The sequence below is a fragment of the Zalophus californianus genome, chromosome 4 (genome assembly GCF_009762305.2).
Source record: "Zalophus californianus isolate mZalCal1 chromosome 4, mZalCal1.pri.v2, whole genome shotgun sequence".
NCBI lineage: Eukaryota > Metazoa > Chordata > Mammalia > Carnivora > Otariidae > Zalophus > Zalophus californianus.
In genome coordinates, this window is record NC_045598.1 from 121,468,753 (window position 1) to 121,484,514 (window position 15,762).

The 15,762-nt window shown below is 46.2% G+C and overlaps 1 long non-coding RNA gene across 1 annotated transcript; it reads left to right on the plus strand.

The window, feature by feature from the left end:
- Window positions 1-9,467: 9,467 nt before the first annotated feature.
- On the plus strand, window positions 9,468-14,229 carry LOC113912507. Its single transcript, XR_003516860.1, has 3 exons — window positions 9,468-9,697; window positions 10,892-11,023; window positions 14,100-14,229. It is a non-coding gene; the product is annotated as an uncharacterized LOC113912507 (long non-coding RNA).
- The last annotated feature ends 1,533 nt before the right edge of the window (window positions 14,230-15,762 follow it).

The following is a 15,762-nucleotide window of genomic DNA, read 5'->3' on the forward strand; positions in this document are numbered from 1 at the left end:
ATTAACTGGGGCAATAAATGTCAAATTTGGTCATAATTTAAAAGATCTAGATAAAGTAGATGGTGCACAATTGCTTCATTATGTTGGGAATTGGTGGGAAACTTCAGGTCAGTATCTCAGTAGTGAGCAGAATTACTGGGGATACTTACCTGTTGTCAGCCCTACCCCAGAGTCTGTGGTACCTGGTAAAGACCCTAGAAGCTCTAGAACTAGAATCACGAGGTCCTCAGTCAAGGAGTTAAACAAGTGGCAATGGGTTTTTAATAGCAGCATGAAAGATTTAGGTGAGGGATATAGAAGGACTTTTTATCTGAGACAGGTATTGTTGACCAATAACCAGTTACTTCTCCTTTTCCTTTTTTTTTTTTTTTTTTAAGAGAGGGAGAGGTGGGGGAGGGGAGGGGCAGAGGGAGAGGGAGAGAGAGAGACACTCTTAAGGAGGCTCCATTTCCAGGGCTGAGCCAGACATGTGGCTCGATCTCACGACCCTGAGATCATGACCTGAGCTGAAACCAAGAGTTGGGCGCTTCACCGACTGAGCCATCCAGGCACCACTTAACCAGTTACTTCTTAAAAATGTGAACCATGCGTCCCCCCTGCGCCCCATCCCTTATCCCCAGTGATAAACAGAGAGAGCCTTACAGCAGCCGGTGCTCAAATATTTATTATTAAATTGAATTTTTGAGTTCTCAGGGAATTTCTTCCCTTAGCCCTTGGAAATGAGGATGAATGCTCTTCTTGCGGTGTTGTTTAGACGTTGTTCAGTTTCTAAGCGGGAGGATACTCACACGAGACGACCTCTCAAGGTCACCTCCCTGCGACTAATTTTGTCATGTAAGCAACACTGGAATTCTGAGTGTGTGTTAGCAGGCGCTCACACAATTACCAACTGTGATTTTAGAGGAGCCTGTGCTTTGGATCCCAATATTATTTATCATGCATGTTATTTTAATTAATATTTTGTGTGTGTGCCAACATTTGAACCAGACCTCATTATGACTAGTCGGGGCGCTACGTTGTTTGTTGAGTGGAATTGTTTTCCGGGATGCAGCTGGTTTCCTTCCTCAGCAGCCAGGGAGGGCAAAGAGACCAAGGGGCCAGCGTTTGGAAAAGGCTCTGCTACCACAAACATGTGTGGTGAGCCTCCGTCCGAGATGGCTCACCAGCCAGGAGCTGTTTCTCCATCCAAAGGGGTGTGTGTGTGTGGGGAGGCCCCTCAGGAGGGCTCTACGCACTGAATGAGGTTCCCCAGAGAGAGGGAAGCAGGAGCAGTGTTTGTGGTGTCTGCGTGCGGCACACCAGCCCTAGGAACGAGGGGTGTCCATGCGCTTTTGAAGACTGAATTGGCACCTTTTCTGTTGTCTGTTGTTTCATAATTGTGCAAACAGTGTGAAATCCAGGCTAGCACAATGCCCACGAGCTCCAGCTGGTGGCTCCACTCAGCACACACAATAACTGAAGACCCCCTGCTTCCCCTGGTGCTCTGCGCAAGGGACATGTGGACAGGTGCTCTTCTTCCCGGCAGAGCCGCCCCCGAGGTTAGAATGTGACATTTTCCAGGAGAAGACTTTTGTTGCTCTGGAAAGAGCTTCCAGGTTAACCTGCTTTCCAGCCATTTCTTTCCCGGCTCCTTGACTTCAGCCGCCCCTGCCCACCCTGAAACACTGCCTGGGTGCCTCCCTTCCTCACATGTGCAAACAGCCATCCTGAGCAGCATGAACACGCCGTACAGATGGAATCCCCACGTCCCTAGAGCACCTTGCCCATTCTAGCACCTCCTTTTAGAAAGATGCTACCCCCCAAAATGAGGCTTCACGTTCCACTCAGTATTTGCTAATGAGAATTAAAACCCTAAAATTGGTTTTAATCCTTTTCCCTTACTCTCATAGACGCCTAAGCCTAGTTCTATTCATTTCATCCTTCATTATACTTCGAATCATACTATCTAACCTTCAGTCGAGGGCAGATGTGTTTCCAGACGTGTGCCTAGCACCTTACCTGCCCCGGGGCATTTCGTTATCTCGGGAACTCTACGAGGCAGGTGCCAGTCTTCTTTCTTTGTTATGGCTGACGGAATGGTGGCTCCCACACGTGAGCTTACCCCATGTCGCAGCTCATAAGTGGCCAAGCTGCTACTAAAATCAAGGTCCTTCTCCTTCCCCAATCCCTCCTCCTGACCATCGTACTGCCCCCGAAATGAATCAGCCCCTGAGATCTCTTCTGTAAATGTTCTGCCCTCTCTTTCCGGACGCGGGGCTGCCCAGGAGCACACGTGTTGCTGGTCTGAGCCCAAGCTCCGCAGTCTTCCTCCTAGTCCTCTTTGCCAGCCCAGAAAACCATTTGACAGAAGGGAGATTTTGGACCAGCTAAGAATGTTAGGACAATTTTATTCTCTCTGATAAAGTAAATTAACTACACACTGTGCATCTGTATCGGCCCAAGGATTCTGTCACAGGAGGAAATCTCTTTAAAGGGTTTGAGTCGGATGTCTTGCACGCTGCTCTTTCAAGCAGCTCTGAGGTCCAGGTCCTGCGCCCGCAGACGGCGCTCCGCTTTGTGGGGACCCCGCTTGTCAGTTCCCTAGGGGGTACCAGCCACAGGCGTGCGCCCCCCGGCACAGCTCAACATACTTGCCTGCGGAATTCCTCCTTGAACCCCTTCTCTCTTCTCTGCTCCTTCTCGTTTTTTCTTTTTTTTCTCTCCAAATCGACTTTTCCAGTTGTCCACTTCATTCCTCTGACAGCCCCTCCCTTGCCTGTCATCTCGACTGGGTGGTGGGCTCCCCCCTACCTTGTTCGGGTGGCCTGTGCCTGCTTCATCATTCTCGGCTGAAAACTAATAATAACAGAAAATCCAAGAAGAGAAAATATTTACCAGTTCTGACACGGCTTGCATTAATGAAATTATGTTTGGGGGCATTTAGATTGAACTGGTGTAATTGTAGGTTGCAAAGTCTAATAGTAGCTCATGCGGGGATATCATTTTGTGTTATTTTGCTTTCAGGTTTTTGTTAATCCAGTGGGTTTGGTGGAATCAGAGGGCTTGCTCTGAAAAAAAAAAAAAAAAAAAAAAAAAAAAGCCTGAACAACCTGCTGGCGGGAGAACAGCCTTGTCAAACTAGCAGGTAGCTGCACGTTTAGCCTTTATCCTGCATACAATGAAGGCAATCACCGGGGCCTGTAGAAAGAGTATTGAACTGTCCACACAGGACATTTTTGTTGAAAGTAGTTCTTTTGATTTCATCTTCCCAGCCTAATGTAATAAAAACAGACATTATGGAACACATTCATCTCAGTTTGATAGGGACCGTCATGAATACCCAGCAACGCGTGCAGTCATAAAGGTTATCCAACTGCCGGAAGTGACTTGGAAGATGATTGGTGATCCAAAGGTTGTGAGCACCTCACCCCAGGTGAGGGGGGTGGTGGGCAACCGTCCCGGGAGCACACCAACATGGGGATGCAGTAGAAACCTGCTGTTGCTATTGGGAGAATATTTAACTTCTCAGACATTGTCACTGGTAGCCACAAGCCACTTTTCTCCAATTAGCCAAACCCTGTGGGGTTATCTCGAACGAACAAGAAAGGAAAACAAAGTAGAGGAGTCTTGAACTTATTTTGGCTCATCAGATGGCCATCTCTATGGAAACAGAGGCAGGAATGGGCCATGGTCAGAGGCCTGGTTCCTGTCAGCTTCTCTCGCTTTCCATATTCCCAAATTCCATGCGCTGATTCTGGGAGTCTATGACCTACCTCCGTGGGGATGAGCAACAAAGAAAAAAGCTTCACATAACTTGAGAATTCAGGAGTTTTCCCCCCAAACAAGAAGCTCAGAGAAGTTAGGCGGACTGGCATTTGGGAGGATTCAAACTTACTACACCTTCTAATTTCTTTAACTACTTGCTGCATTCTGAGTTTTTTGTAGCCTGGTAAATATCACTCCCAATACTTATTTGTGTCATTGCCCGGGCGCTATTTTCCACGCACTCACTAAAGTGCACAGAAACGAATTGCTTATGCTCCATCAATTACACCGTGCCATGAGTTTATAGGTAAACTTTTGCTGGGTTTTAGAATGAAAACAGGTGAGTAATTGCAGAATGAATTTGAAAGATAGTATATAAATATAATTCCTGAAACTAAATAAAAGCCCAATATTTCTTTCAGGTTCAAAAAGGCCCATATCTTATTGTTCTAATAATTACTCTTGGAGTCATTGTATTTTATACTGTGCTCATTTGCTCATGCATTCATTCAGCAAATGCCACTGAGCACCTACTGTGCGCCGAAATTCAGGTGTTGGATTCTGGGAGTTCAGAGACAAAAGACATAGTCCCTGCCCTCAGGCAAATTGCAGGCTAAAAGATGAGGTAGATGGTCCTAATACAGTATGATAAGCACCTTGATAGGGAGACGCGCAGGGTGCAGTAGGATCCGAGAGGGGAGTCATGGATCCAGCTGTGTGCATGCATATGTGTGTGTGTCTGTGCATGTGCGCGCATGTGGGGCGTACACACAGGCTGCATGCTCATGGGTATTTTGAAGGGCATGGTTTAAAAGTTAGGCTTCCTGGTCGAGATGATGTCTAAAATAAATCCTGAAAGACAAACGGTAGTTAGACAATGACAAGGAAAGAGGTTACGTTCTAGGTCAAAGGAAGGACAAGAGTAAATGGCATTCCAAGAACGCAAAGTTACTTTGTTAATGAGAACTGTGGTTACTCGGGCTCCAGGTGATGGATGAGTCTGGAGACACTGGCCGTGCTCTTGTGTTTCAGGCTAAGGGGTTTATTTGTCGGAGGAGGGAAGGGAGGAGAGGAGGAAGAAATGGTAAGAGGGAGAATTGAAGACCAAGAAAGGACCTACGATTTCTTTTCTGCTTGTGTCTGGTGATTTTCATAAGTATATGATGTATTTTATTATTTAATGTCTGAACTCAGTTTAATCATTTATGAAAAAAGAGCTAAACCTCCTTCCTTGGGAAGCTCTTGAGGGTCACATGAGGTACCGCTGTAAGATGCTTAGCACGATCCCTGGCACGGTATGAATGATTAATAAATGGTGGTCGTTATTCTTGCAATGAGCGTGGAGGGTGGACCTCAAGGGGCGGGGTCCGGGGCAGTACCGTGGCTAGAATGAGATGCCAGTGAGAGCTGATGGTGGTCTGAGGTGGGGTGAGGAGACAGCAACTGATGGGACAGATACCGGGGAGGCAGAATGCAGAGGGCTGATGACTGACAACGTGCAGGGGTGAGGAAGACGAGCATCAAGAACAACTTCTAGGTTTCTGGCTGGGTGTATGGTGGCCCTTCCACTGAAATGGACACAGAGGAAGACTTGGGCCGTGTCCACAGAGTGCAAGACCATATAACACCCAAACCCAAAGCGGTCCTTAGTCTGTAGCAACTTGTTTTCAAAACTGGACTCAAATCAGGAGCGTGTGAAGCCATGGGGGGTGCTGGTGGGTGGGATGCAGAGCCATCTTGGTGAGGTGGGGGTTCAGAGCAATTCCTGCCAGACGAACCTTTCTTGATGCCATGTGACCAACTGCACCTCCTCCTCCTCACGTGACCTGCTTCTCTCCAGTGCCCTGACCACCTGTAAGAATCAAGCTCTTCTATACCTTATCCTACTGGCCAGGCTTCTTACCTCGTCACGTGACCTGTGATGCTGGTGACCTCCGATCCTCCCCACACCAGACCCGGGTGTCATTGCATATAAACCTGCTGCTGGGAAAAATATAAGAGTTATGAATCCTGCTTCTTTGTGTTCTGGCCAAAGCAATAAAATATATTCCCAATACTAATACTGCAATTTAAATTTATTATCTTTGTGCTTTACAGTATCCATGGCAGTAAAATCCAATCCCAAGAGTATCATTACAATTTCCAACTACTTAAGGAATTATTTTTGTTTATGTTTTAAAGCCACAGCAATAAAATTTAATACCAACGATAATACTACAACTTTGTATGCCCTTAAAATTTGCCATAAATGATAATTGTGAGGAGAATGTCAGTAAACATGTAAATGTTTTTCCAGGAGAAAGCAGCCTTTTTGGTTTGTCTCATGGTGAGGCCCAGATTCTTAATAGAGCATTGAGAAGCGTGCCTCCTTTCCAATTAGGCAACAAGTCCTGTTGTTGGTCCTGTCTCCTAAGCGTCCGTTGAACGAGCCCATTTCCCTCTGTCCGTGCAGCCCCCGAAGCCATGTGCCATCGAGATCATCTGCTTGGGTGACCAACACAGCCTCTCGCTCTCCTCCCTCCCACCCCTCATTCAGTGCTCCACATAGCAAGCAGCCAGGATGAAGTTTTCAAAACACTAATCTTGCCAGCTTCCAAGAAGATATGGGGGATGGAAAGCAAGTTATATGATACCGCAAGGAAGCCATCAGCCAAATGCAGAATGTGGGACACGATGCAGGACAAATGACCTGGTTTCTCTAGCAAATCAATGGCATAAAAGAGAGAGGGAAGAAGAGAGGAGGCGGCTGTGATGGAATCAAAGAGATGTAAGGACTATAAACACAATGAGCAAATATCTGTGGGCTTTGTGGGGCTCCCGATTTGGGAAGCCAAATGTAGAAAGACATTTTGGAGAAAATCAGGCAATGATGGGGATACTATAGAACTACTATTAATTTTGTTGGCATGTGCTTATCTTGTTAAAGCAAAGGCTTTATCAGTAAGAGGTGCAGTCTTGGGTTTTTACAGAGGCAATGACGTGATGTCTTGCATTTGGTTTTAAAATACCGCAACCCCCTCCTTCCCCAAAGTGGATGGGTGGTGGGCATAGATGAGAATCAAGGTCGCCAAAATGTTGACAATTGTTGGATCTGGGCATGGGTATGTGGAGGCTCCTTTTGTATGCTGTTTACTTTTATGCATGTTGGAGAAGTGGCATAATTAAATGTAAAAAATTTGAGAGATTGAGCCAGATGAAGCATTTGTTCTTTCCAATAGTAACAGAGTTATTCACCGAAGATACTTTTTCATCACCTACTTCAATTCAACAGATTTTTACAGAACATCTACCTCATGCAAAATTGAATAAGGTACAGTTTCTGCCCCTCAGAAGCTCACCGTCTGGTAGGGGAGGAGAGACCTACATTTGTTAAAGGTAAATAATACAAATACTAATATAAGAGCTCAATCGACAATATGCAGAAGAGTCAAAAACTCTCTCAAAAAATTCAAGACACAGGGGTGCCTGGGTGGCTCAGTCAGTTAAGCGTCTGACTCTTGATTTTGACTGAGTCGCGAATCTCAGGGTCATGAGATCTAGCCCCTTATCAGGCTCGGGGCTGGGCGTGGAGCCTGCTTAAGATTCTCTCTTTCCCTCTCCCTTTGCCCCTCCCCTTCAAAAAAAAAATGTAGATTCTCAAAACTTAGGAATTGAAAACTGTGGGTGTGAGGCTCTGAATCTGTAGTTAAAAAAAAAATCAGGGCACAGAACACTGCATGGTATGTTACTTTTTGAATATATAAGGAGAAAAATAAGATTTTCTAGTCATATTAGCTTGTATAAGCACAAAGAAGTGAGAAACGACTCATAAGAACTATGAAAACTTGACATCTATTTAGGAGAGAGGTGAACTGGGGGCCAGGAAAACTTTTTGCTGAATGCCTTTTCATAGTTTCTGGTTATTTATTTATTTTTAATTTTTTTTAGTTTCTTGTTTTTGAAAACATGGGAATGTATTGCATAAGCTTGCATAACCAAAAATTTAATATAAAAAGTGAAATAAGCTTTCAGCTCCTCCCTCATAGCAGACCATGTCTCTCGTCTATTAAAAACCCTTTCTCAGGTTCTATTACCCTTGCTATACAATGCGCAGCCCTTTTGGTGGCTTTCCAGGATGGCTTGATCGGGCCGCTGTGTCCTCCCGCCCCATGCCTGTCACTCCTCCGGCTCTGAGCTTGCCATATGGGATTCTGTAGGCTCTCAGCTCAGCCAAGCTCACTCTGAAGCAGGCCGCCAGCAAGCTCTTTGCTCTGCCTGGTTTGGTCTCCTCCACCCAACTGGTCTGACCAGCCTCTGCTCATTCTTTGGGTTTTGCTGGAGATGCCATTTTCCCAGCAGCCTCCCCTCCCCTCCTCAAATCCCCAGAGCCCATTCAGCAAGTTGCTTTAGGATCCTTTGCTGTATGCTCCCCCAAGAACCCCATACATCTCTATGTTGGTAAGGTAAAATGTCATAGGTCTTGGTCTGACTGGTAGGTATTGGTCTGATTTTTATCTTTTTCACTCATCTGTAAACTCTATGAGAGCGTAAGTACATTGCATTTTCTCTTGTGTTCCATCACCTATTTCCAGACCTCCTAGTGAGTGGGGGTGTAACATAGTATGTTTAAGTGAGGGGGCTATAGTTATCGAAAATAAAGAGACAATCAGTTTGCATGTGTGTGCTAGAATGCAGGCGTCTGAGTAGAATTTTCATGAGAAGTGAAGGCAAAGAGAAAGACCACTGGAAGGATCAGACAGAAAGTGGCATAGAGCAGTGGGGCAGGAAGAGACAAAGTGTGGACCTTCCTTGGGTCAGTATAATGGAGGACAGCAAACATATTGGAAAGAAAAAGGCTGTGGGAAAAATGGATGAAGAGAAAAGACTTAAGAGTTATTAGAGGAGAGGGAAACATGTAGGGCAGGATCGTTAGCCAGGTTTCCACGTCCATGCTTTTGGAGGTGTGTGAACCTCTAGCAACTGCAGGAAAACTTCCATGGAGATCGTATGTGCATTTTTTTTTTTTTTTTCTGAGCAAACTTCATAGTTTTTTTTAAATTTAATTTTATTATGTTATGTTAATCACCATACATTACATCCTTAGTTTTTGATGTAGTGTTCCATGATTCATTGTTTGTGCATAACACCCAGTGCTCCACGCAGTACATGCCCTCTTTAATACCCATCACCAGGCTAACCCCTCCCCCCACCCCCCTCCCCTCTAGAACCCTCAGTTTGTTTCTCAGAGTCCATCGTCTCTCATGGTTCTTCTCCCCCTCCAATTTCCCCCCTTCATTTTTCCCTTCCTACTATCTTTTTTTTTTAACATATAATGTATTATTTGTTTCAGAGGTACAGATCTGTGATTCAACATTCTTATACAATTCACAGCGCTCACCATAGCACATACCCTCCCCAATGTCTATCACCCAGCCACCCCATCCCTCCCACCCCCCACCACTCCAGCAACCCTCAGTTTGTTTCCTGAGATTAAGAATTCCTCATATCAGTGAGATCATATGATACATGTCTTTCTCTGATTGACTTATTTCGCTCAGCATAATACCCTCTAGTAAACTTCATAGTTTTTTGAGGATCCTGAAAGTCTGGGGATCTAAGATGGACTAACGATCTTGTCAGGCTTAGACGAACCATGAAGTAAAGAGAAGAGGAAGCCATGAGGTCATAAGAGCCTGACTGTGACGTAGGAGAGAACCAGGAAGTGGATGTTGGATGTGTTTCACATAAACAGCAGTGTCCAGCGGGGAGGTGGGTGGGGAGCGGAGTTAGGGAAGGTCATGGAAGGTCACTGAAGGTCACTGAAACCCGTGGTGGAGCCCTGTCACCGTCACCGTCTGGACTGTGAGCACATCATTTGCTTCACTGAGCCTCGTTTTCACTGGTAGGAGAAGGAAGGGTTGGGGAGCATTACAAAAATACCTTCTCGTCGACCTCATAAGGGTGTCATGAGCGGGTAAGAAAGACTCTTAACGACTGGAAAGTTGTGTTTGGGGTTTCTCTCTTTAATTTGTTCTTTAGGCAATTTCCATGAAATTTCGTGTGAAAATAACTACAGTCCTTCTGAACAGTGGGGAGGGGAACTTAGCCCAGCTTCGTCATTAGCTCCTCATTGACCTTTTCGAACTATGAACAGAGATTTACAGCACCTCCCAAACCACAGAATCTTTTCCCATTTAACTTATATATTGTTGGTTTGGAATGGTCTATGCTTCTTTTCGGTAAGTTCCAAGCATGGAATTCTACTCCAGGAGTGTACACTCCAGAAGGAGTTTTGTGCAGTGGGCGGCACTTGGGCCCTTGTAGAAGCCTGGGCTCTTGTCTTGTTCTGCTTCTAGTTGGAGGGTGACCCTGAGCCAATCACCTCTGCACCTCAGGCTTCTGATCTATAAAGTGGGACTAACAGTAGTCCCAGGCTCGTGGGGCAGTGGTGAGGTTTAGCTGGTATAGTACACATGACCCTGAGAGTGGAACCTACCCATGAAGGCTGCTTAAAATTTGGCTCCTCTAATAGCCTTGCCATGCTGGAAGTCTGCTGGGAGGAGACTCCTCCCTGAATGGGAGGAGATGGGGCTGCCATGAGGCTGACCTCCCCATCCATAATCTCTCTAGAGCTACTCTAGGGTGGCAGGTGGAAGGGGATGCCTGCTCATGTATGCAGAAGGGATGTTTTGGTCCAGGGCTTCTCCTGTCTTTGGGGGCTGGGAAACTCCATTGTCTTTTCAAGGCCCCTGAGTCAAAGCCAGAAGACGTGTTTTCAGCCCTGCTCTGCCACGTCAGAGTTTGGGAATTCTGAACAAATCACTTCCCATCACTGAGCTTTCGTGTCCTCGCTTCTGGACTGACCCTGCAGGCTGCTGGGAAGGCGTGTTAGTCTACTGGGGCTGCCATGCAGAATACCACAGACTGGGGGCTTACACAGCACAAGTACCTTTTCTCACACTTCTGAGGATCTGAGATCAAGTGTCTGTGGGGTTGGTTTCTTCGAAGGCTTCTCTCCTTGGTTTGTAGATGGCCGCCTTCAACTTGTGGCCTCATGGGGCCTTCTCTCTGTCCATGTCTGTGTTCTAATCTCTTTCTGTAAGGACACCAGTCAGATTAGATTAAAGCCCACCCTAATGGCCTCATTTTACCTTCATTCCCTTTCCAGATACAGTCCTATTCTGCGATACTGGGCATGAGGATTTTAACGCATGAATTTGGGACGGGAGCACACATAGGCCCATAACAGAAGGCTAGATGAGACACTGTATGTTAAATCCCAGCATAGAGCAGGCGTTTGGTAAGTGCTAGTTAAATATGTGGACGCATGTCACTGTGCTGCACTTTGCTAAGGCAACTGTAGCTCGTGGAGGGGGTGGTCCTGCTGCTCTTACTTGGCTGAATTGGTAATCGAGCTTTCTTTTCTTCTAAATCAAAGCCCAAGTCCCTGATGTCCTAGGCCCATCTCCCCAGTGTGCCACCACTGGTAAGGGGCAGATGAGGAGAGGGCTAAGAATTTTTTTTGGCTTCAGTGCTACTGAATGGTCAGTTGACTTGGTGAATCTCCTCAGGCCACATATCCTCAGTGGTTTTAGGACATCATCTCTCATGTCTGGATTTTGCTCTCATGGTCACATGCCCTGTGTCACTGGAACACAAGCTCACCATTGTCTTCTTATTAATGAAGGGAAATCTGTCCTGAACCGCTTGGGTTGCTTACAATATCTTTACAAAACAGCTTTTCAGTATTTCTTCAGTTAAAACAAAAGCAAGCAAACAACCACCACAAAAATGAAGAAAGAGGTAGAAAGAGCGACTTGGTTCCAAAGATAAGAAACGTGAAAAGCCCTCTTTGACCAGATCAATCTCTTGGAAATTCTATCACCAGGCCCTCAGTAGCAGCTCCTGTTATTGGGTCTTTACTTTCTCCTTTTTGTTTCCAGGTTCCTGCATCACCAGTCATGTGTTCCCTTGAGTGGTACTCTGGGGGATCTCTGTCACTCAAAGTGTCCCTCTGGCTGGGGTTAATGACTGTGAGCGAGGACTTGCTAGCTGGCACCCACCTTCTTCTGAAGAGAGGCAGATGGAGACTTTTGAGCCTGCACGCAATTGTCAGCAACCTCTGACTCCCCAAGACCTTTCCACTCTGACCTTCTCTGCTCCGGTGGTTAATGACAATTACATGCGTTCAAGAGGCCTCAGCTAATTGGGCAAACCGATTAAGTGGAGGTAGATACTTTTTTCCCCAATAGACAGCAACGTATATTCCAAGACCATAGAAGATGAATTTGAGAAGAAAATTATTAAGCATGAAACCTAACGGAGGTTTTTTTTTTTTTAAATATTTTATTTATTTATTTGAGAGGGAGAGAATGAGAGAGAGAGAGCACGAGAGGGAAGAGGGTCAGAGGGAGAAGCAGACTCCCTGCTGAGCAGGGAGCCGGATGCGGGACTCGATCCCGGGACTCCAGGATCATGACCTGTGCTGAAGGCAGTCGCCCAACCAACTGAGCCACCGAGGTGCCCCTAACGGAGGTTTAAAAGAAAAAAAAACCCTTTTATTTCTAGATTTGGGGGGAAAAATGTCTGGTTGCAATTTTAGATTCTCTTGATGGATGGATTTGCTTCAGGTGGGGGATGTCAAAGGCTCAGGTGTGAGTGGCAGGGGATGGGGGGCTGCAGCTGCAGAACAGAGAGGCCAGATGGCTTGCAAGGAAGGAGCGAAAACTCAGGGAATTCTAATGATGAGAAGCCCTCAAAGAGCTTTCAGAGAACGGGCCGACATGCTGGGAATCCTGGAAGCCATCACAATTAGCATCTAGAAATGACTGTGGGACATCCTTGCCTAAAATACAGGCCTATAGGCAATCCTGTCTCAGGTTTTGGGGCATTTTCTCAGAACAAACAAACAAACAGATTATATATCTAGCATATATGTGTATGCAACTGTGTACGAATTTTGTATTATTTATATGCATGATATATATATATCTTATATGTATATATTTATATGCGTGTTCTATACACACACACACACACACACACACACACACATATCCACACCACACATTTGTTAAATCTGTGCTGATTAGAATAAAATCAAATGGGGAGGAAGTTTTCCCAGTCTCCAGCTATGGTCATCTCTCCTGTGTTGCTACTGGGAACAAGTCCCCGGCTCCCTATCTGGGAAGGGAATGACTTCCCAGAGTGGTGGGCGATGCCCAGCCCAGGCAGACGCATGCTTTCTGCCTTCCGTGGAAGCTGGGTCACCAAAGAAAGGTGAGGCTGTCACCTTACTCAAGCTCTCTCTTCTTGAGCTGAGAGGAGCCCAAGACATGTCCTTTAAAACAGTACAGGATTACCTTAGATAGCCAGGTGGTCATTGTCCAAAGAAGATGTTCTAATATTTATACAGAGTTCATGGAAAGGAACTCATAGCACTCTTGGGATTCTTACTCGCCCTCAGGATGCTTGTGTGTGTGTGTGTGTGTGTGTGTGTGTGTGTGTGTGCACGTGCATGGGCTTGTAAGAAGCTCAGGAATAGGTAGGAAGGAAGACATCATCTTTTTTTTTTAAAAAAGGGTGAAGCACTGAGGGTTTGATTTGCCCATCATCCCCCATAAAGAAGAACCCATGTAATGGACTCCTCATTGAGGGCTTTTTCAGGGAGGACATCAGACTCGAGGAGAGAGGGGGCTGTCCTACTCTTTTGCGGACAGTACTGAGGCTGTTAGTTGGTAGAGATTGGAGAGGACAGGCAGAGGGAAAAAACAGGCGCCATGTCATGCTGGGGCTGCTGGCTGGCTGGTATCCACTCACTACGTACCTGCTTCCTGCTTATCCCAACAACATCTTCAAGCTTGAACCTGCTCAGTCTTGTTGTGCGGCCTTATGTGACCTTAATTCCAATGCTGTGTGCGATACCGGGGTACCTGACTGAAGTTTCAGATGCAGATGTGACAGCTTGCCCCTGGTGGTGCGGATGGGGGTGTCACTTCCTCTCCATGGCTCTGTGGGCCTGCCTGGTTTGGCTTCTGTCACACTTGGTGGCACAGGAGATGGCTTGGGGTACTGGAGGAATTCCACCTGCCGCCCCTGGCTTCTGGCTAATTTGTGTATTTTAGAGGATCACTGCATTCTCTGCTCTTTGGGTCTGCTCTTAGTCTAGGAGGAGAATCAGTAAATGTGACCCCCAAAGTCTCAGTTTAAAAAGAAGCTCACAACAAAGCAGTCTGTTTGTTGTTGGCGGCATTTCCCTTCACGTGTAGTACGTGTTTGTTGACTGCCTCACTTGGTGTTGGTTGAACTGGCACAGGTAGTCCCTTGTATTGCCGAGACTCTTCCTGCTGTGTTTTTCTTCTCTTTCCTTCCTCTAGTATCTGTATGTTCCCAGGGAGTGCTACCAAACACACTGAGGATGAGAAGAAAACACAAGTGAGCCTCCAGCGTTTTATAGTCCATTGTGGTTTGGGAATGCAGGGGACAGACCTGCCATCAAACGGCCAGCATCCTGGGGTATGATGGGCTTGTGTGAGATTGGGGTGTCAGGGTGGCAGAGGGGACAGAGAGCAGGGTGGGGACCACTGATGACAGCATTTCAGATCACAGTCCTACTCTAAAGAGCTCACAGCCAAACCAAGGAATTAGTTCTAACACAGAACAGGACTTCTAGCCGACTTGTCACCCTCAGCTTAGCGTGCATGGCTAACTGGCTTGTGGTTCCTGGGCAAAGGAGTGTTGGGGGTAGGGGACGAAGGGGAGAGGAGGCAATGTAAGTGAAGTCAAGCTAAGCAGAGGACTGATGAGAGAGACGAGAGGCTAGAAATCACAAGTGAGAAGGTGGAACGACGGTTAATGAGGAAGTGAAACAGTGGGTATGGCAAAAAGACACTGTGGTTTGGAGGCAGAAGATTGGTGTCTCACCTCTGCCCTTTATGAGCTGGGGAGCCTTAGGAAAGGGATTTACCCCCTTTGAGCCTCCATCTTACCATTTTATTATTATCATTATCATTATTTTTGTAAAAATTTATTTACTTTAGAGAGAGAAAGGGTATGGTGGGGGCGGAGGGAAAGAGAGAGAGCAAATCTCAAGCCGACTCCCCACTGAGCGTGGAGCCTCATGCAGGGCTCGATCTTACAGCCCTGAGATCATGACCTGACTGAAACCAAGAGTTCGACCCTTAACCGATTGCTCCTCCCCGGTGCCCCCATTTTATTATCTTTAAAATAGAGCCAAAGATAACCTCCGCCCTTCTTACCTCACAAGGATATTGTGAGAATCCAATGGAAACGTTAAAACCCATAAGCCAAGACTCATGTCAACACACTACTTGGCCAACTGTGACTATCAAACAAATTTGGTTGAAGAAAAAAAGAAGTAGGTGAGCCCACACCAGAATATGAAGAAAAGACGATTAATCAAAGTAGGCATGAGGGCGCTAGGCAGAGAACCAAGGAGTAACCAAATGGTGATGGTGTTGGTAGAGGCATCAGAGTTATTCAAAAATGCAAGAAGAGTGACAGGGTCCAAAGAATGAGCAGCAATGCCCATGCTTGAGAACGTAACGTGTCAGCTAATGTGCTGATGAGTGAGAGGCTGAGATTGGGAAGAGGGGTCAGCAGGGAGGAAACCACAGGTGGGAGAGAGAAAGTCAAACCTCAGTTAGTTTTCGGGAGGTTGAGGCATGGGTAGGAAGTTGTGTGCTGATACCCGGGGTAAGCCCTCACGGGCCAGAGTTGAAAGCGAGGCAGAAGGAGACAAGTTACCTTATTCAGGATTTAGGATAGATAAGATCTTGATTCAAAATGGCGATCCAAGATAGGTACTCATAGTTGGGTTTTTTTTTTTTTTTTGGAGAGAACACTTTCATTTATTTGCTCCAAATCCAATTATTTAGTTTAAACTGGAAGTTTCATCACATGCAAGGGTGACCAGAGAGAGTCCCATCTCTAAACTGAAGAGAAGGCAGGTCAAGCTTCTGAAATTCAGTGTCATGAGAAGTAAAGGGAAGAGTTTCTGCAAGGAGGTGACAACACTGT